Source organism: Chrysochloris asiatica, unplaced genomic scaffold (genome assembly GCF_000296735.1).
Source record: "Chrysochloris asiatica unplaced genomic scaffold, ChrAsi1.0 scaffold00022, whole genome shotgun sequence".
NCBI classification, from domain to species: Eukaryota; Metazoa; Chordata; class Mammalia; order Afrosoricida; family Chrysochloridae; genus Chrysochloris; species Chrysochloris asiatica.
The window spans coordinates 4,563,764-4,584,210 of NW_006408540.1; positions in this window are offsets into that span (position 1 = coordinate 4,563,764).

Consider the following 20,447-nt stretch of genomic DNA (forward strand, 5'->3'; position numbering starts at 1 on the left):
AAGTACAAAGTAAAAAATTTTTATAATATATTCACTGCCTTGTTCATACTATCCCTATCTCAAAATGCATATCACTCTGCCCAGATCTGGTGGTACGTATATCAGGCATTGCTTTATTAGCCACTGAATGGGTTTTTTGGTGTTTTATTGTTTGTTTTTGTTTTTTTTTGTTTTTTTTTTTAGTAATAACATTGTACTTGGAAGACTAGCTACAGGATTTTACTCTGACCTCAAGGAGCTAGGTCACAAGTAGGTAAAATACAGATTAACTATAAAAGCAGATTCATATAGAAATTCAGAGATAAATTTAACCTTATTTTTTCTAGAGTACTTGGAGGAAGATAGGACTGAAATAAATCTTATAGGTATATCAGAATATGTTTGAGAGTGATTTTATGAGGAAGGGTAGGCAGAGAGTCATGTTTAAGTAACATGCAGCACTAGCTGTAGGATAAACACTGGACTGCTAACACAAGGTTGATGGGTCAAACCCACCAGCCATTCCTTGGGAACCCTATACAGGGTGGCTATGAGTCAGAACAGATTAGACCATTCTTTGCAACAATAAAAACAAGACAGTTAATATAGGACAGACTGGCTGAGTAGTGAATTAAGGCAACTGAGGAGCGTGGAAGAAATGTGGAAAGATAAGCAGTGGCTGAGGTGACATTTATCTTTCTTTTCTGAGGAACTTTGGGACTTTTAAGGAGTATTTTGGTTAGCTCAACTGCTAACCAAAAGGATGCTGATTTGAACCAACCAGCTACTCTGTGGAAGAAAGGTATGGCTACCTGCTTTGTAAAGATTGTTGTTGCTGTTAAATGCTATTGAGAATGTTTCAACTTATAATGACCCTGTATATGATTTCTGAGGAGTGGCTGGTGAGATTGAATCACCAACCTTATGATTCAAACTGATCTCTCAATCCAGTGCTTATCCTACAGTGCCACGCCAATCTTGGAAACCCAAAGGGAAATTCTTGTCTATCCTACAGGATTGTTATGAAATGAAACTGACTCAATGACAACAGAGATTTTATTTTGTTTTGAACATTTGTGTGTGACTGCATCATGATCCAAGTTGGATTTAAGAAAGATTTTGAATTTGTTGTCAGATTATGATAAACTGACCTTCTGAAGGTAATCCAGACACCAGGATAATAATTTGGCCACTTTTGTGATCATCTAGGATCAAAGCTAATCTTTTAACTCAATACTCTTCATTCCATTTATGTTCTCTGGCCTTTTCTATTCCCAGTTTTAGCATAATCTTTATTCCCCTGATTTTTCAATGAATTTGACTTAGTGCAAAAGCTGAATGATCAGAAATGTGACTTCAGACTTGCAAACCTTAAAGGAGCATCACACAATGAGACAGATGTTGTGTTTATAGAATAAAAGAAATGTGTGAATACAGAGACTTATCTACAGCTGTCATTTCGTGAGAAAGATCTTTGTCTTTGTTGTATTGTTTATCCCAAGAGCAGTTTCAGGCCACGTTAATTAAAGTGTTACTACACGACAGTATTTATGTCAGCAAATTAAATCTGTAATATTAAACATCTCCTGTGGTGCTGTAGGATAAGCACTAGACTGCAAGGTTCGTTTGAACTTCAAGATCAGTGGTTCAAACTTATCAGCTTCTCCTTGGAAACCCAATACAGAGTTGCTATGAGTTAGAACGGATTCAGTGGCATTTAACAACAACAATAAATTTTCCCTGACAATTTCTCTTAATTTTCTCTGTTTTTATTTAGTAAATACTACAAAAGCCACCTCAACTATTAGGGTCATGGTCACCAAAATGTTGCCAACTAAACATTTGTGTTTCATTGTATTTGCAATTTTAATGTAATGTGTTCCCAAGAGCATATTGGACTATCTTATAATTGTAGTTATGTTAAAATCATTTATAGTGTTGGTCCTCTGAATCCACAGTTTTAGCAGGCATGGTTACAAATATGACTGCATAGAAACTATAGTGTAGGGGTGAGGGGGAAGAAGTTAAGAAGAGCAATCCCTCAAAGGCTCAAGGAGGAGAGTGAAGTGCTATTTACATAGTATTTGCATAGTTGCCTAGAGATTATTTAAAGTATACTACAGGGGAATGAGCATAGGTTATATGACATTATATAAGGTAATTAAGCATCCACAGATTTTGGGACCCTCAGGGATACTGAGAGCAACACTCCCCATATACTGAAGATTGACTGCATGCCATCAGATAGAATATCTGAAAGGTAATGTATTTACTTTGCATTTGCTCTATCAACCCAGATTATTCCTGGGTACTATTTGGCTGTTCAAGCATGGCATGTACTTGTAAATTACAGAAAATCACAGTGATGAGGAGGGATTTTTGTTTTAAAACTTGCATAGATGAAAGTGGCTATTTGGTATCATTATCAAATTTAAGGTCTTGTTCTCATAATTTATTCTTGATCAGTGTAGCATTTCCCAAGTAATTACCTCAGAATAAGTTCCAGGAAATACTGGCCTGTCTGTGAAGGTCACACTTACAGCACCAGAAATGATAGTCACATTCTATGTCTGCCTAGAACATGTTCACAGAATCTTATTCAGCACTCTGGTGATGTTAACCTTCTGCTTTACCAATTTGTCTCAAAGAAAGGTTTACTACCCCACTATCAAAACAGTGTCCTAGAAAATAAACTCATAAACTACTTGCTTCTTCGCCTCTGAGTTCCCAATGCTTTATCAATAAATTCTGTGGTGGTCTTCTCCAACTGACCTGCTTCTCTGTATTACCTGTGCTAACTTTCTATATCTTTAAGATTAGATATAGAATTATATATAACAATTGCATAATTGTTTGAGCCTTTAATTTTTGTCACTGATTTCAAATTAAATATTTATTTTTTTTCTAAATAATTGCATTCTGATTAAATAAAACACAAAAACAAAGACCATAAAGAAATAGAAACAAAATGCTCCATGTAGGATATAGCTGTTTACATCAATATGATTTCTTCTTCATTCTATTGACTTCCTTCCCTAGGATGGAGGCATTAAAACACTAAGAACTGCTGAAATGGGGAAAAGGTAATACTTTCACTTGGTTTGCTCCTTAACTCTAGGTTCCATCAGAATCAAATCCTCATGAGAAAACAGATCTTGTGTGCTTGGTGGCCATTATGGTACTAAATTTTGGCTAGTACTGTTTTCTAAGTGTGCCAGGGTCCCATTTAGGAAATAAACATAGCAGAAATTTAAGCAATGGTTGTAAGAATCCTGGTATTGTACCATATGATTTTTGACTCCATACTTATCCTTCTCTAGTCACACTACAACATTGAGCTGCATGATAGCAGTTCTATTGAATGTATTGGATATGATCATTCTTAAACCAACAGTTGGGTCAGTTTATTTTCTTCACTTCCACACAGATCCATGCAGCTCCCACTACTATATTCCCAACAGCTCCAACCAAACTAATGGAAGGGATTAGCTAACAATTTGGAAATATAGTTTTCACTTATGAGAAACGGATCTAAAAATGGTTTATTAAAATATATGCAACTTTATAGCTTTCAGGAGAAGAGGAATAGAGTCTATTTTGTTCCCAATGGTTCCCTTGTATATGATTGAATGCATAATATATAAATGTTTAGTTTCAAAATCTCTTAATGTAATATTCTAATGTATATATGTTAGATATCTATTACAACTGTCCAAAAATATTAGAATATGGAATGTAATCAATTGTTGTTGTTGTTAGTTACAATTAAGTCAGTTCTGACTTAGAGCAACCCTTTGTACAACAAAATGAAACACTGCCACTACCTTTCTATCTATCTATCAATCTATCTATCTATCTATCTATCTATGTTTTATATTATGAACAATCAATTCTAACTGCCTATTAGAAGAACAAACTCCATGGCACATAAAAGCAAAACATTGGAAGAAGTGAGTCCTGATGTGGTGATGTAGGATAAACACTAGACTAGTAACCACAAGGTCAGCAGTTCGAACCCATATCATCAGGGCTGCTTTGTGTTGGCACTGACTTGTGGGTACATAACAGCAACAATATTAGAAGCAGCATAAAAGCTTGTCAGTAGGAATTTATAAAGGGTGTTTCAATTGTTTTAATATTTAAAATGAGAATATATTCATAATTTAACAAGTAGAAAAATTATACATGTCACAATCACATGTACATGCTAAATATGTATCTAAAAAAACTATAAGAGCATACATCATCAAAATATTAAAATGTTTACTTTAATATTTTGATGTATGCCCTTATAGTTTTGGAAGAGAGGATTGGCTGGTTTTTGTTTTCCTTGTTTAAAATTTGTGTATTTTCCAAAATATTTACAGTGAACATTATCAACCTAATATAAGAAAATGAGTATTTTAATTTTAAACTAGATTACTCAAGCTTGCACACAGTAGGTATTCAATAAACATCAAATCCCTTCCCATCTCATTAAAGAAATGGGTAAAGAATCACATTGTATATGATTTTATTGTTATCAATAAAATCTTGCTCAAATTGTCTAGAATAATTGTATTGGAATATCTTATTGCCTTGGCAAAGAAGAACAATATAAAACTTAGAGACAGAGGTTAGCCCTGGGCCTGCAGAGCTTTCTTAGGAGAAAGTTAAAATGACTCATTGATGCACTGGAGTCTAATTAAGCAAGTGAAGCATGAGGGTGATATCATCAAAAATTGTTCTAACGGTAGGGAAGCGATTATGGAAACTATTGCAATGGTCAAGTTCACTCATAATGAACACATGAATAAGAAACTGTGCATTAGTTATTGAAAGCAGTTTTATTTGGACCATATTTTTTTTCACTGATAACAAGCTAAAGTCAATGGTTACACCCATTTGCTTTTGAGAGGAAAGGTAAAAGGTCAGGGTCTTAAATGACTATAAAACTCTAAATAGTATTTTTTGTCAGGAAAATAGATTGGTCATGGGCAAACAGACAAATTGAAATGTTAAAAAAAATTACTCAAGCAATAATTTCGTCTTCACCTAGAACACACAATGAACCATAATACAAATCCAAGGTAAAGAATAATTGCATGTTTAGCTTTAAATGTCACACACTTCCCTTTTCACACCCCTCACCTTTTGGAGTTTCCTGTTTTCTCACAGCCCATTTCACTAATAAACTAATGGAATGTAGCAATCAGAGGTAATACCTGTAGCATAATCTTACCCCATTAATTTATGAACTAATATTCTTATTTATTTAATAAACATCTACTGAGTTTTATGGAGTCCTGGTGTAGCACTGTAGGATAAGCAGTAGACCTCAAAGCCAGTTTGAACCTCAAGGTCAGTAGTTCAATCTCAACAGCTGCTCCTCGGAAACTCTATACAGGGTTGCTTTGAGTAAGAAACAACTCAAGGGCACTTAACAACAATTGAGGTTTTTTTTTTTTTTTTTCAAAAAATTTTATGGAGTATCTACTAAGTGCCAAGTATTGTTCTAATTGCTAGAAATACAATAGGCAATTAAGACAGAAAAGTTTCTGCTCTCCTGAAGTCTCTATGCTGGATAAGTTTTGCTGAGATATAAGACAATAAACAGACAGTAAATAAGAGAAGGACAATAAATAGGTAACATAGTTGGGACTGTGCATGCAGTTGCAAAGAAAATACAGTCATGCAGAACTGCCTGATCACGCTACCCTTGTTGGCTTCAGTGCTGATGCTGGATATTTATCCCTTTAGCTTAAGCATGCTTAATGCTTCTAGGTTTCCCCCTTTTCCCATTGACTGTGAACTCCTAGCTTTCCTGTCTGTTTACTATCCAATTTAGGTTAGGGGACTTAAGGTCGACCTTAATCTTTGCTATCAGCTATTTTCATTGTTTCATATTAAGCATCTAATACTCTGCTGGTCTCAAGTATGTTAGTTTTTCAAACAGGTGCTGTAAGTGGCTGAGTCAACCCACAACTCTGGGTCTCCCTGCCCAGGCTGGACCATCAAGTTTTTGTGTTTTTTTTTTTTTGCTATATCTTGGGGTGATGTGAAGAAGAAATGTCAGAAGAACTAAGTTATGCAATTTTCTATTTGAAAAACAAACTAGCTCAGCAAAATGAAGTAGATTCCACCCTCCCCTCAAGCTAACCAGTAGATTTCAAGGGATCCCAAGGAAAAACATGAGATTTTTTAAATAAAATATCAGAATCAGAAAAATAAGCAATGAAGATTATCCATAAGAATTCTAAAAATGAAAAATGATGTGGAAATGGCTGTACTGTTTTTAATGTTGTTGCTAAATACTATGAAGTCAGTTCCAACTCACAGTAACCTGATTAAGGGTTTCTGAGGCTATAAATCTTCATGGGAGCACAAAGCCTCATCTTTCTCCCATGAAGCAATTGGTGAGCTCAATCTGCTGATTCACAGTCTAGTGCTTATCCTACCAAGCCAACCCTCTGTAAGTTAGGTTGTTGTGGTTGTTATGTGCCGTCAAATTAGTTCTGATTCACAGTGATCATATTTACAGTTTCTGAGGAGTGGCTGCTGGATTTGAACTGCCTATCTTGTGGTTAGCAGCCCAATGCTTATTCTAAAGTGCCACACCAGGACTCCACTATAAATTACACTACTTTATAAAGTCCCAGTGATACTGATGCATATATTAGTGTAACAGAAGAAAGGATCTAGGAGTACAATTAAATACAAATAGAAATTTAGTGAAAGATAAAGTTAGAATTTCATCTTATAAGAAACATTATTTTGACAATTGTGTAGCCATCTCTACAAGAAATGAAAGTCAATAATATCATTCAATAAGACTTTAAACTTTAATACATAGAGAATTTCATATGGATCAAATGTAAATATAAAGATGAAAACCTAGCATTTCTGAAACGCACTTACACAAGAATATATTTTTTAAATATCTCACAATAGAGAAGAGCTTTTCTCAGAAGTACAGAAAACGCAGAATCCATAAGCAAAAACCTTAAAATATTAAAACCATTATATAATATTAATTTCCATGGAAAAAACAATATAAGCATAGTCAAAAGACAAATATCAATTGGAGAAGTCTTTGCAACTCCTATCACAAAGGACTAACATCCTAACACATGAAAAACCTTTTCAGCAAAAATAGAAGAAAGGCTTCATAAATCAATAACAAATAATCAGCAAAGAATATAGGAGTTCCGGTTTGGCGCTGTGGGTTAATGCGCCAGACTGCAAAGCAGTTTGAACTGCAAGGTCAGCTCTTCAAGCTCCCCAGTTGCTCCTCGGAAACCCTGTGCAGGGTGGCTATGGGTCGGGTCTGACTCGACGGCACTTAACAACAGCAGCAATAGATAGACAAAATAAAGTATAAACATTTAATCCTATAAAAATGTACAGCCCAATAAAATAAAGAACCATGTAAAAAAATTTTTTTTAATGTTATTATTGTTCATCCCTTTTCATTGGTAAAAATGAAATGGGGGCATTGAGAAATAGGAGGTACGAAAAACATTTTCGTAATAATTCTTTCATAACCTTAACCCAATGCAAGGGTGTTTCCCAGGGGTGTGGCCTGAACCATTTTACAAAGATAAAGAGAAAAGTGATCAGGGAGAGAAAGACCCTGTACCACCAAGTAAAAATAGAACCAGAATAGCCATTTTAGAACAGTGGCTATAGTTAAAATCTAATTCCATCCCTCGTTACATTCCGTAATTTGTTGTTTTTATGTTCTGACAAGTCAGGTCTGACTCACAGTGACCCTGTATAGGGTTTCCAAGGAGCGATTGGTGAGTTTGAACTACCCACCTGTGGTTTAAACCGACCTTGCTGTCATGTGCTTATCCTACAGCGCCACATCAGGACACCACACATAATAATCTAATCACTGCTTTTCAATCTCCAAAGCAGAACTTGGGCCTAAATAAATGGGAGAGGGGGTAGGGGTAAGGGACAGTTCTTCTGGGAACAAAGGAAAACTCAGCAAACAGTTGAAACAGTTACTATACTAAGGATGTGATCCCCATTACTGCTGATGTGATCACCCTTACTACTTGAATAGAAATCCATACAGCAATGCTTGACCACAAGTTGTACAATATTGATTTTTCTTCCCCCTTATACCCTAGTCTGTCCTCCAGCCAGAGAGGCTGATCTGGGAGATTTTCTCTCCTGCATCCTCCCGTTAAATGCTTTGCTCTTTGCTCTGAGCCCTGTCTCTGAGTACTGGCTGATTTAACATCAGGTAACTAAAACAACCTTTTGTGGTTAGAAAAAAAGAAAATGACATTTGATTATTATATCTGTCAGACTGTGGGGAATTAGAAACTTTCGTATATTACTAGAAGGTGTTACAATCAAGATGGAAATGAATAGTTAATATTACACACAATCTTTACTCACAATTCAACTTCTATGAACATACTTAATTGATAGACTTTTATGTCAAATATTGAATTGTGTCCCTCACCCCCACAGCCCCCAATCACCTTGGCTGGATCATGATTCTCAGTGGGTTGGCAGTTATGTAAGGATATTATTTTTGTTATTAAGTGCCGTCTAGTCTGTTTCAACACAAAACAACCACACATAGAGTTCCCGAGGAGCTGCTGGTGGGTTTGAACCTCCAACCTTGTGGCTCAAATTGACTTTGGGGTCCAGTGTTTTATCCTGAAGCACTACACCAGGTTTCCAAGAAAATAATATGGCATTTATATGGTGATTCCCCAACCTGTGATTTGATATGATAAACGAATAAATGGATTAAGGGTTGTTGTTTTTGTTCGCTATGTTGTTAAGTGCCATTAAATCAGTTCCGACTCATAGCAAGCCTGTATAGAGTTTCCAAGAAGCAGCTGGTGAGCTTGAACTGCCGACCTTGCAGTTAAAGCCAACTTTACAGTTCAGCACATTAACCAACAGCGCCACACCAGGAGGAGCCAATAACTATAATACCATCACAACCGTGATCCCAAGTAAGGGTGTTTCCCAGAGGCATGGCCTGCAACATCAATAGCCTCATATGCCTGTGAAAGTTGAACAATGAATAAGGAAGATCCTAAAGGAATCAAGGCATTTTAATTATGGTGTCGATGTACTATATTGACTGTACCACGGGCTGCCAAAAGAACAAGCAAGTCTATGCTGGAAGAAGTACAGTCAGAATAGTCTTTAGAAGCCATGATAGTGAGACTTTGTATCTCATTCTTTGGACATGTGTTCAGGAAGGACCACTCCTTGGAGAAGACTATCATGCTTGCTTCAATGAAGGGCCAGTGAAAAAGATGAAGACCCCAATGAGATGTGCTGACACAGTGGCCGCAACAGTGATTCAAACAATAACAATTGTGAGGATGATGTAGTACCAGGCAGTATTTCTTTCAGTTGTGCCTAATATCATAAGTCTGAATCTAGTCAACACCTAACAACAACAACTAACAAACAGGAAATAAATGTGTTTGTTAAAACCATCCATTTTAGTATTTTTGTTATAATAGTAGCAGATAGCAAATGCATTTTTCCTAATGAGAAATGGTTCATTAATAAGGTTATTCTTTGTTGTTGTTAAGTGCCATCAAGTAGATGCCAACCCATAGCTATGCTGTATAGGGTTTTCAAGGAGTAACTGGTGAGCTTGAACCACCAAGCTTGCAGTTCAAACAGTTATACAATCTGGCACATCAACCCACAGCGCCACACCAGGACTCCAAGGTTATTCTTACACACCTACAAAATAGAAATTCTTCTGTGCTTGTAATAAAAAAAAGTATGGAATGGTCCATGCAATGAAGTTACATAAAAGACTGAGGAAGTTAATCATCTACTGAAAATTAAAAATAAAATCCTGTTTGTATTGTTGTGTGCAAAATGCAATCAGTATAAGAAAGCCACATGTATACTTTTAGTGTATAAAAGGGGACTAATACATATGCATAGTAATTTTTGTATACATAGCTTATTTTTGTAAATCTATCAAAGAAAGGATAAGAGGAAGATTTTGTATTGTATGATCTTCTTCTATACCTTTTGAACAAGTGAATATAGTTTTGACTTACAATATGTAAAAATAGAGTTAAAACAAACAAACAAGGGCTTGTGGGAGTGTGGAGAATGAATTAGAAATACCGCGGATTTCAATCTTTTTCTTCCTTGAAAAAACTGTAAGCAATAATTCATAAACTGTGGTCTGATTATTGTCTTTCTCTCCCATTTGATTTTCTTTACATGTGCAGGAATTACAGATCCTCATCAACACATTGAAGTCCTGGTGTGGCTCTGGGAGACAAGCACTCGACCACAAAGTTGGCTTGAACCTCAAGGTTGGTGGTTCAAACTCACCAGGCACTCCTCAGAAACCCTATCTAGGGTTGCTATGAGTCAGAACGGACTCAAGGACACTTCACATCAACAAGATCAACCCATGAGAAGATTGCATCAAGGTTCTTAACCCTTTCTGACTCATCTGGATTATATAATCAACCAACATTTTCAGCCTCTCAGGTTTCGAAAGAAACTTTTATCCCAATTGTAATATGTGTTACCACCAGGTGAAGATCTGTATAACTGTATCCATCTGAAAAAATGATTCACCACATCAGTCCTGCCACCAGAGTCCACATGAAACACTTGTTGTTGTTGTTGTTAGGTGCCATCAAATCGGTACCAATTCATAGTGTCTCTATGCACAACAGAATGAAACACCACCCTGTCCTGTGTCAACCTCACAATTGTTGCCACACTTGAGCCCATTGATGTTGCCACTTTACCAATCCATCTCACTAAGAGTCTTTCTCTTTTTCTCTGACCCTCCACCTTACCAAATATGATATCCTTCTCCTGTGACTGGTCCCTCCTGACATTATTGTCTCACACAATATGTCCAAGATACGAAGCTTGGCCATCCTGGCCTCCAAGGAGCACTCTGGCTGCACTTCTTCCAACACCAATCTGTTTGTTCTTTTGGCAGCCCATGGCACTTTCAATATTCTTCTCCAACACCATAACTCAAAAGCATCTATTATTCTATGGTCTTCCTTATTCACTGTCGAGCTTTCGCATGCATATGAGGTTATTGAAAATACCATGGCTTGGGTCAGGTGCATCTTAGTCCTCAAGCTGACATCTTTGGTCTTCACCACTTTAAAAAAGTTCTTGTGCAGCAGATTTGCCTATTGCAATATATCGTCTGATTTTTTGACTGCTGCTTCCATGAGTGTTGATGGTTGATCCAAGAAGAATGAAGTCCTTGACAAATTCAATCTTTGCTCCATTGATAAGATGTTGTTTATTGGTCCAGTGGTGAGGATTTTTGTTTTCTTTACTTTGAGATGCAATCCATACCAAAGGATGTGGTCTTTGATCTTCATCAGTAAGTATTTTAAGTCCTCTTCACATGGAACTCTAGTGTCTCATATATTTGTAATAAAATCCATATTACCTCAAAAAGATTTTTTCCTTTAATTTCAGTATGTCTTCCATTACTGAAAGCAAATGGTGTTGACAAAATATTTAGAGCAGAAAGTAATTCATTTATAAAGTATTAAAGATGCTTTCTGTGCTTAGCTACTAAGTTAAAATGATCACATTCCAAGTTTATTCATCTTATATGTCTGCAATGAGTTTTCATTTCATCAGATTCTTGTTTTTGTTTTGTTTTTTGTATATGTCAAAGAAAAGATTCTTAGCAAACATTCAAGAACTTCCAACATTTACTCTTGCATGCTCCAGTTTAATCTATATTACTTCATTGCACAAAATTTAGTCAATTTAAGTACATAGATTCTCCTGAATATTTCTCCTTTGCTCTGGCATACTGTGCTGAACTACCCCATTCTAATTTTCTTACCTATAACTTGAGAACTTCCCAATTACTCTCCTTTCTATGAACTCTTTTTAAAACCTCTATGACAACATCTATTTTAAATTATTTATGAAATTATCTAAATATACTATAAAGACCTTAAAATTTGAGCCATATCTTATCTTTTTAACTACATCCAGTGTTTGGACTTGCTATCTGATCATGATAAAATATTCTATAATTATATTCTGCTTTAGCATTTCAACAGATATTAGATACATTTTTTTCCATTGGTGCCACGGAAACCCCTAGCATGGGTATCACTTCCTGATCATAAGATGGAAAAACTGAGTCGACTCAAGGCCATATTGACAAGATGTCAAGGCCTACAGCCTAAGGGGTTTTAGGGTTTTACAAATCTTCAACTTAACTGTACACATGATTTGATAATTTAGCTAACTTCTTTAAGCCAGGTTCCTTATCTATAAAATGATAAAGACAATAAAACCTATTTCAGGGTTTTGGGGAAGAGAAAAAAATATAGAAATAAAGAACTTGGCACATGGTCAATCCCATATAATGTTCACAGGTATTCTTGTGATTATGACTATTTTTCAATAACCTAGATTTTGATCACTGTAGATTTCTATCTCTTTACAATGTTTCATTTTGACCCCCCCCCCCATTGGTTAGATAAAATGTTGGCAGTTACTTCTGGTGATGGTTTGAGGACAAATTCATTAGTTAAAATGTATATAGTGATTTACCAAGGATATTTTTTCAAATATAGTTATGTTTAATTCAAAGAGCCAATAATAATCAGGTAAAATGGGAGTTGGCATTGAATAGCTTTAGTATTAAATATTGCTCACACATCAGCTGTTCACACCTGTTCTTGGTTGCATCGTATAAGTTCTATGAATGATACTTAGTTTGATTTGTGTCTGATACTTAGTTTGATTCTTTTCTTCTAAAGCTTCATCAAAACATTTGTCTAATACCAATGTGCATTTCTCACTGGTCTGTTTTTATTACTTTATTTAAAAAAATTTTTGGTACATATTTAATTCTGCTCATGCACACATATTTTAATTATCTGAATTACCAGATACATGACTGACAAAAGCCTAAAACCAATAAAATAACAGATCATCAATTGCTTTTGTGGAAAGACTGTCTGTATAAAGTAGCTTTTATTCAGAAGTTGGCTTCTATTTGTGTGAAAGAATGTTCTCATATCTTTTTTTAGCTACTGATTTATGGTCAACAAACACTGGCAAGAAAGATATTAAAGGGAAATTTGGAGGCTAGAAATTTTTATTTTACTATTTTTTTAATTCTTAATTGTGAATAATAAAAACTAAAGGTATACTATTGAAGATAATGGTTTTAGCAATAATTTACCTATAATTTACCATATAATTATAGTAATGATGCCTTTTCTTTTGGTAATGATTATCTTCTTGATCTGGAAATGAAAATTAAAAATTACATAGTATAGGAGTAAGGTAGTTGTGGAAGCAGATGGCTACATCTTTCTCCCCTGGTATGGAGCGAGATTTTGAACTGCTGACTTTTTGTTTCATGGGTAAGAGTTCGAACGACTGTAGTGCCAGGGCTGCTTCAGGAAAGAAACATTAAAAATATAATAGCTTCAATACTGTAGAATAGAATATTGATACTGAAGCACGACAATGAGTTTTTCTTCTCCCATCATGGAATAATCTATTGAAACTCAATCAGGACAAAAGAAAACAGAAATCTCTAGATATGTAATCCCCAATATATCTTCACAAAAACAACATTTCTAGCCCAAAGGCTTAGTTCTGAAAAGTCTGTGGCAAGATGATAGAATATGGTCCAAAGTTATTTTCACAGGACAATAAGTTGTATGCTTAAATTGAATAAATATATTCATTCCTTCAACAAATATTTTTTGAATGCTTTCTCTGCCCCAGAGAACTGTCTTGGAGTGAGAGATATTGTGGTAAATATGAGAAGTCTGGTTTTGTTGAAAACATCTATTTACATAAAAATAATTTCTAAAATAATATTTTCTATATATTTTATAGTTATATCATTTTAGTAATATATAAAATATACTGAATACTTAATATAACTCAGGCACCAAATAGGTTAAAACTTCTTATTGCCCTTATGAGATGGGCAGCATTTCATTATTGAATTAAGTTAAGAAAAGTGAACTTTTGAAAGTATAGCTAGTAGGACACATTCTGTGCAGTTAGTCACACAGTGCTATTTGAATTTAGGCTAATTTTACTTAAAGCCAATGTCATTGATATTTAAATTATCTAAATGTCTCCATTTGCGTAAGCATGTCTCAAACACTATACTTTAAAAATAATGCTTATTTCAACTTCAAATTTAATTGGGCAGCCTGGATTTTACCTGGAAATCCAGGTATGAAGAGCTAGACAAGCCTATTGATCAGGTCATCACATGCTAGGTTGTCCTTGCTGAAATTGCTGTCAAATTTCCTTCCCATGACCCCCGAAGAACACAACTGCAGTTGGCCTTCATGCATACTTGTGTGAAGAATGTTGTGGTTGTTGTTGATGCTGGTGTCTGTGGATCTGACCCCTAACTCATGGTGACCCTATGTACAACAGAATAAAACACTGCTTGGTCCTGCACTATCCCATCATGGGTTTTCCTTGGCTGATTTTTTATTGCTATACCTTTTTCTATAGTCCTTCTTATTCTGGAATCTCTACAAATGCCTGTTCAACACCATGATGGCACACAAGAATCCACTGAAGGGCGATGGTGATTGTGCGTGTTGTATATTAACAGAGAATCAAAAGAAGGTCATGAATGGATAGAGTTCCTCCAGTGAATCACCGCTTTCTCAATCCTACTAAGAAGACCATCTATTAAAGCACATGTCTTAGACGAACTGATTTTGACCATGTGCCTTTATTTCGAGTAACAAGGAAATCAGCATGAAGACTAAAGTGTGAGATAATTTGAAAAAAATTGTGTGAAGAGAGAATTTAAAAACTCATAAAATAAATTATTTGCATAAGATCACCACTATATGTCCAAATGCTTGTTTATATATGTTGTTGTTATTGTTGTTAAGCGCCATTGAGTCGATTCTGACCCATAGTGACCCTGAATAGGATTTCCAAGGAGCAGCTAGTGAGCTTGAACCACTGACCAAGCAGTTCAAATGACTTTGCGGTCTGATGCATTAGCCCACAGAGCCTTACCTACTGTTATCATGATATGAGATAATCCAGGTCAAGACAATTTAGAGCTCTGGTAGCGTAGTGGTTACGAATTGGGCTGCGAACCTTAAGGTCAGCGGTTCGAAACTACCAGCCGCTCCGCGGGAGAAAAATGAGGCTTTCTACTCCCGTAAAGATTTACACCCTCGGAAACCCTGTAAAGGGTCGCTATGGGTCGGAACCGACTCGACGGCACTTAACAACAACAACAACAACAATCATCTGAGCATGCCAGATGTGGACTATTAATCAGAAATAGTAAGTAATGAACTTGTGGCTCTTAATCGGACATCGTGAGCAACAAAAAATAAGCAATACATCTGGCTGTTGAACAGACATACTAAACAAGAAAATTTCATTCCTAATAGTATAAGATGGGGACTAATTAGTAGAGGTGCCAGCAACAAGTTTCTTTCTTTCTTCCTTGTTTTTTTTTTTTTTTTATTCAAGCAGTTAGAATATTCTCAAACATAACAAAAATATTGAATCACATACTTTTCCCTAGTTCTTAAGTTTGGCAAAGTAGTTTTAATTTTTGCTAGTGAACAGTAATGGCAATTTAAATGTTTCTATAAGCTTTCAGTAATTATTTCAAAGTTACATGATATTGAAGGCAGATGAGTGGACAAATTAGGCCTTTGTTTAATTGTGCCCCATAAGAGACCCAGGTTATAGTCTTTAGCACAGGTCTTAAGGTACTCAGCTACTAACTGAAAGGTTGGCAATGAAGTTCATTCAGTGGAGCCTTGGAAGAAAAGACCAAAATAACCACTTCCAAAATATCAGTCATTAAAAACTGTATGGAGCACAGTTCTACTCTGACACATAGTTGTTGCCATGAATCAGTGTGAACTTCAGAGCAAAGTTTTTGTTTGCTATTATTTCCTCTATTAAGTCCATTTTCTCCTTTGAAGCACCTGCATAACTAGTGTTCTTGCTGCTTTGCCAGACCCCAACATGATTTCCCTAGTGTCTCAAAACCTATCTTTTCTTTCTCTCTTTCTGTCTTATGTAGGGCTCTCTAGAGAAGCAAAACCTGCACATTACAGGTTGCTAATGAATCTTCCTCCAAACCTGAGGCCACATTCTTCTTTATATAATCCAGCTTCTTGGATTATTTGCTTAGTGTACAAGACTGAATAAATATGATGAAAGGATACCCCACCCCACCTACACCTTTCCTGACATTAAACCATTCAATATCCTCTTGTTCTGTTCCGATGACTATCTCTTAATCAATGTACAAGTTCCTCATGAGCACAATTAAGTGTTCTGGGATACCCATAATCACAATGTTATCCAGTTTGTTATGATCCACACACAAATGCTTTTGCATAGTCAATAAAGCACAAGTAAATATCTTCCTGGTATTCTCTACTTTTTTTCGAGATCCATCTGATATTAACAATGATATCCTTAGTTCCATAATCCTCGTCTGAATATGGTTTGAGTTTCTGGCAGTTCCTTATCAATATATTGCCGCAATCATTTTTGACTAATCTTTAACAAAATATTTATTGCATGTGATATTAAAAATATTGCTCAATGAATTTTACATTCTGTTGGGTCACCTTTCTTTGAAATGGGCACAAGTATGGATGTCTTCCCATTGGTTGGCCAATTCCAAATATATTGGTATAGATGAGTGAGCATCTCCAGTGCTCCATCAGTTTGTTTAAAGATTTTAATTGATATTCCATCAGTTATTGGAACCTTATTTTTTGCCAGTATCTTCAGTGCAGTTTGGACTTCTTCCTTCAGTGCCATTAGTTCTTAATCATATGTTATCTCTTGGAATGGTTGAATGCTAATGAAATCTTTTTTGGCAAAGTCAATTTGTGTACTCCTTCCATCTTCTTTTGATGTTTTCTGCATCATTCAATATTTTGCACATAGGATCCTTCAATACTTCAAATTGAGATTTAAAGTTTTTCTTCAGTTCATTCAGCTTGAGACATGCAGAACATGTTCTTCCCTTTTGGTTTTCTAACTCCTGGTCTCTTCACATTTCATTATAATACTTGACTCTGTCTTCTCCAGCTGCCCTTTGAAGTACTCTGTTTAGGTCTTAGTTTCCTCATTTCTTCCTATTTAATTCACTTCTTTACACAATTTTCAGCGTTTCTTCTGACATCCATTTTGATTGTTCTTTATTTAATTTTTTAATGATCTCTTACTTTGTTCATGTATGATGATCTTGATGTCATCCCACAACTCTCTGGTCTTTGCTCACTGAAGTTTAATGAACCAAATCTGTTCTTGAGATGATCTTTTAATTTAGCTTGCTTATATCCAAGGTCATATTTTGGCTCTCGTGAACTTGGTTTCATTTTCTTCAGTTGCAGCCTGATCTTACATATGCACAATTGATGGTCTTTTCCATCGTTAGCCCCTGGCCTTGTTTTGGCTGACAATATTGTGCTTCTCCATTACCTCTTCCCCCAGATATAGTCAATTTGATTCTTGTGTATTCCATCTAGTGAGGTCTAATTTTATAGTCACCTTTTATGTTGTTGACAAAGGTATTTGCAAAGAATATGTCTTTGATCTTGCAAAATTCTATCAGACAATTTTCAGCATTGTTTCTATCATCAAGGTCATATTTGCCAACAATCTTTTCTCTTTGTTTGCAACGTTTTTCATTCCAATAACCAGTAATTATCACTGTATTTTGATTGTATGCTTGATCAATTTCGGACTGTAGAAGTTTGTAAAATTGTTCAATTTTATCATAATGGGCTTTAGTGGTTGGTATATATATTTGAGTAATAGTAGTATTAACATCTTATCAGAGACAGCACTGTACTTCAAAGTGGATCTTGCAATGTTTTTTTTTACAATGAAAGCTATACCGTTCTTCAATTTTTTGTTCCTGGCATAGTAAAACATATGAGCATCCAATTCAAAATATCTAATACCCATCCATTTCAGCTCACTAATGCTTCTGATATTGATCTCTATGCATTCTGTTTCATTTTGATGACTTCAAATTGTCCTGCACTCATACATTGTACATTCTAAGTTCTGATTATTAATAGATATTTGCAACTCTTTCTTCCCATTTTGAGTTGTGTCATATCAGCAAATGAAGATCCCAGGAGCTTTGCTCTGTTCAAGTCATTAAGATCAACTCTACTTTGAGGAGGCAGCTCTTCCCTAGTTATAGTTTGAGTATCTTCCAATATGAGGGGCTCATTTTAAAATGCCTGGAGAAGTTAATCACAGAAGACATGCCATCCACAAAGTAGCAGAGGGGACCAATTCTAAGTCCCAAGAGATAGGCAGCTATGTCTGATTCACCAATCTCTTTGCCCTTTGAGATCTAGATTTACTGTTAGTCTCTTTGTCCTCTAGTAATAAGAATGGTAGCTCAGGGATCCATTAATACTGTTAGGGGCTCTGAGGTCTAAGCCCTGCTAGAGCATACTCCATGTTTCTCAAGAATAAGAACCATTTGCCAGCTAATCCAGCATGATATGTCCAGGTTTCATAACTCTGGCCCTCCTGTGATGATGCCAGTGTTTTTGAACCCATGATGATTGAGAAGCAAATAACAAAAGGTAGGAATTGAAGCCAACTCCACGGCACATAATCACCACCACCTTTCAATCTCCAAAGCAGAACTTGTACTCCAAACAAGGGGGAGCAGATCTCTTCCTGAGAAAAAAGACAAAATCAGCAAACAGGAATGGTTGAATCAGTTACTATATTAGGGATGTGATCACCATAACTACTATAATAGGGAATTAATACAATAATGTCTATCCATAAGTTCCGTGATCTTGATTTTCTTCCCCCTTAAAAACTCCAAGCAGTCTTCCAGTTGGGGAAGAAGATCTGGGTAATCCCCTCTCTGCTGTCCTGTGTATCGTATAATAAATGCTTTGCTCTTGACTCTGAGCACTGTCTCTGAGTATTGACTAATTTTGTGGCAGGCGACTAAAAACCATTTTTGAAGATTATAGCAGTAGAGAGAAGCGTTAGTGAGAAAATAGCACTAATATCTCTAGTAACATTAACAGACATCTAATTTACCTCTTCTCTTGGAATATAAATTGCTCTCCAAACTCTGGGTATCATTTCCAAATAATAGAAGTTTCTGCCAACCTAACACACCATTTAATGATCAGATTAATATGAAGTGGGCTCCCTGAGTTGTACAAATGCTGTAGATTATGTTCAAAGCAAGTTGCTTACATACAAAGTGTGAAAGACAAAAGAAAGCAGATCCCCTTTTCTATTACTGAGAGCCAGGGAGAATCAGAAATATATTTTGGCCTTAATAATTTCCATTCTGTATGTTGTAATTGCAAAACATTTATTCTTCCTTCACAAAACAAGTGGCTGATAAATTATCCAATCAAATTATGTATTGACATGTGCAGGACACCCTAGGGTTGGAATGCAGACAGAGATGTCTTGGGTTGGGCAAAGAATGTATCTGAGGAGATGAGAATTTAAAAACAAATATCCAAGTTATATCATCAGTGTCATATATTTATTGATATACATGACAAGCTTTATGGTTCTCAGAATTTACTCACAAGATATCTACTTGTTACATTGTAACTTAAAATACTGTCTTATTTTATAAAGTTGTCGCTGCTGTCATCTAGTCATTTTAGAACTGAGTCATAGCAACCCTGTTATTAATACTATATATTAAAGATTTTAAGTACCTATTAATTATGAAATTTAGTTTTGCTTTAATCAATCCTTGCTGAATGCTTATTATGTGAAATTCAAGTAAGTGCTTTGACTATTTATTAGGGAAAACTAAATAAGAATATCAGATTTATTATGAATTTTAAAGTGTTTGTGTTAGCTGATCACAGTAGTGTATGTTCCTGGTGAGAAGAAAAGAGGACATAAGTAAGTGTTAGATATGACCATTTCATCAATGTTTTATAGAACAAAAGGCATTGGAGTCTAGGAGTTAAGATTTAGGATTATGCTGTCAAACAAATGTGACTGAAACCTCTATTCTGTTGCTATTTAGCTGCATAATGTGTGCATTTAATTTGATTAAACCTTAGTTTTGCATTTGTTAATTGGGAATCCACCATCCATCTCTCAGTGTACCCTATGATGGTAGAGTTCATGTTATTATGATTCTTGAAGCTATGCCGTGGGTATTTCAAACACCAGCAAGGTCTCGATGGTGGACAGGTTTAAGTAAGAGATTATAGAATAGGAAAACCTAGACATTGCCATTCATAAATTATCCAGTGAAAATCCTATGAATCACAATGAGTTACTGTCTGATACCAGCATGAGGACTAAGGTGAGCCTGACCCAGGCCATGGCATTTTCAATAGCCTCATATGGATGCCAAAGCTGGACAGTGAATAAGGAAGATCGAAGAAGAATTGATGCCTTTGAGTTCTGGTGTTGGAGGAGAATACTGAAAGTGCCATGGACTGCCAAAA